Source organism: Ornithodoros turicata, unplaced genomic scaffold, assembly GCF_037126465.1.
Source record: "Ornithodoros turicata isolate Travis unplaced genomic scaffold, ASM3712646v1 Chromosome12, whole genome shotgun sequence".
NCBI lineage: Eukaryota > Metazoa > Arthropoda > Arachnida > Ixodida > Argasidae > Ornithodoros > Ornithodoros turicata.
In genome coordinates, this window is record NW_026999301.1 from 3,825,290 (window position 1) to 3,828,253 (window position 2,964).

The 2,964-nt window shown below is 43.0% G+C and overlaps 1 long non-coding RNA gene across 1 annotated transcript; it reads left to right on the plus strand.

Annotated features, from left to right (window-relative positions):
- Positions 1-755: 755 nt before the first annotated feature.
- Positions 756-1,388, plus strand: LOC135371745 (uncharacterized). The gene is made up of 3 exons (XR_010415710.1): positions 756-892; positions 954-1,196; positions 1,347-1,388. It is a non-coding gene; the product is annotated as an uncharacterized LOC135371745 (long non-coding RNA).
- The last annotated feature ends 1,576 nt before the right edge of the window (positions 1,389-2,964 follow it).

Here is a 2,964-nt window from a genome sequence, read left to right on the forward strand (position 1 = left end):
CTCAATCAAAAGAAATACATTGTCTTCGAGAGCTCTCTTCGGCAGCTGTTCCAGCTTCACAGCGAGTGGAAATCCCCCTGCAAAATAGTGTTCAGTGTGCGGGGAACACTTGTTATGGTGACTGCCACATGTCCATTGGGACACAGTATAAAGTGGTCAAGCCAGCCCGAAATCAACGGATTTGCTGCAGGGAATGGCCTGCTTTCTGGGGCAATCCTATTCAGTGGAGCTGGCCCGACAAAGGTTAGCCGATCTGTATTTTCTCAGTGAGGTGAATTTAATTCATTTACCAATTTGCCACAGGTTCTTCGTCTTTTGAGTTCTATAAACATTGCAGTGATGTCTTTAGTGTCCTACAACGTCTACCAGCGAGGATTTCTTCTGCCAGCCATATCAGAGGTAACTCAATGTTGCACTGTCAACAACTTCATCTAATTTCAATGGGCAAAACACATATAATCTGACTCACAAACTTCAGGCATGGAATGCTGAGGAAAGAAACGTCCTTGGTAAATGTGGCGCAGTCCACCTCCTAGGTGACGGGCGCTGTGATTCAGCAGGGCATAGTGCGCAGTACCTCACGTACACGTTCATGGATGCATTGACATCAAAGATTGTGCACTTTGTCCAAGTTCAAGTTGGGGAGATAGGGAAGTAGCCCTTCAAGAAGTTTGAGTTTGATGCGATGTGTCTTCTATCATCTAGGCTCCAGAAGTGAAAAGCAGCTCTCAGATGGAAAAGTACGGTTTCGTGCACGCGTTGGAACACCTGAAGGACTGCCATCTCTCTATATCATCTGTTATAACGGACAGGCACCCATCCATTCGAAAACACATGCGCGAAAAGGAACCTGACATAAAACATGCCTTTGACACATGGCATGTTGTGAAGGGTATGTTATCCAGATAAACTTCCAAAAGTGTTCTTAACAATAAACTGTTTCTTCCTGAAAGGGTTGCAGAAGAAACTAGAGGCAGCGTCACGCAGCGCAGGATGCAGTGACCTTAAGCCGTGGATAACCTCCATTTGTTATCACCTTTATTGGTGTAATGCAGTGTCGCAAGGAAACCCTGAACTTCGACTCGGCATATGGAACAGCTTGAAGCGCCATGTGCTGAATATACACACAGAACATGAAGGACCGTACTCTAGGTGCTTACATGGAAACATTAGGGGAACCAAATGGCTAAAAGCAGGTACGCTCTCATTACTCCCAATCCAGGTTCTTAGATGATATCCTTACAACTTATCATGTACTGGCATAATATAATATAGAACACTAATTCCTTGTTTTAAGAATGTGGTTCAGATTTGATCAAATTACTGACATTGTTATTTTGTTGAAGACTCTGTGTCATATCACAAGCTTGTCAAGATCGTTACGGACCGCGGCTACTACATGATATATCACAACTCTCCTCAGTTGGGCAAACGTCGTCCCTGGAGTCTTATCATGCAGTGTTGATAAAGTTTGCTCCAAAGTCGACAGCCTATACCCCAAAAGTAATGAAAGCGAGGTACGCACACATTTGCTTGCATTCTCTGTCCCAAAAATAATTGAAACGTCATATTCTCCAGGACACAACTGGCTGCACTGCACTTTAACGAGAATTCCTCCCGTGAGCACGCACGTACACTGTAAAGTTTTTCACACCTTTAAAGGTGTGCGCTATGAACATTCAACCTGGTTGCGTAACATTCCATCTCCAGGATGATATTTTACAAAATTTGGAAAGCATTACTAAAGATCAAGTGTCAGTGCAAATATTGCTTTCATTATGTCTTGGATATCGTAGGTACGAGCTAATGCATATATGCATCGCTATCGATAATCGAGCACGCGCAAGTGTCTACAATACTGTTGAACAATGTTGAGATGTTGCAAGACTGAATTTTTGGAGGACAGACAACACTCGAGTAAAGAAAATTTGTGCGAAACCGTGCTCCATTATGGTGTTACGAAAATTACACCTAAAAAGGCGTGCGCCATGCACGTTATTACACCTTTAAAGGTGTGAAAAGATTTAGAGTGTAGCCCTGATGGACAGTTCATGTTCCGAAGGAAGTTACAGAAGAGTAAGAAGGGAGCAGAAGTTGAGACACCGGTGAAGACTAAGGCCACATACAGTATGCATACTTCCCTAAGTTCATACTTGTGGCAATATGTTTCCGTGTAAGTTAATGCAGTACTGCCACACTTACAGGATACGTTGAAAGCCTGCTGGAAGATGCAGTGACTGTGTGCAAGTCAAAAAGCTTCAGGAGTGTTCTGCAAGAAAGGTTGTCACCTGACCCATCACCAATGACTGCAGCATACTCCAGGGAGTCCAAAGACATCTTGGTATCACGGCGGATGCTCAGATTTGCTTAGGGGAGACCAGGGCTAGTGAAAACGTGGTCACCCAGGGTAGAGAATGCAAACGCGCTTCTACTTTCATGCCAACTTTTCTTTGTTTCCAAACTCTTCTATTGCGAAGCAGTTACCGTTATTATTACTTTTACTTTTGTTCAGTTCTGGTTCAGGATCAAGCCCGTCTTGTACATTTCGGTTCAGGTTTGGGTTCAGTTTTGGCAAACGTAACGGTCCAGGTACGGTTTTTGGTTTGACGCCCTGCTCTAAAGTCCTTTTCGCAAGATCACACACACTGACATTTTTCTTTTTCCTTGGATGGCCCAAGTGGAATACGTACGTAACATGCCGCAGTCTATTTGCTGTAGTTTATTTATTAGTATCTATTTAGAACTTTTTTTCTGCATTTGTGACGGTTATTTCTATGTTACCATTTACGCTACCATTGTCTCATTATCTGTGGTGTTGTGTGCATTTATTTATTTATTATTTTATACATATCCTTGGATGCAGCTCGATGATTTCACTGTGTAATCCATTGCTGCCATTTCATTTTACTGTATAATTAGGTGTCATTATTCGTCGTGCCCACCCATTCTGACCACTCTAGACCT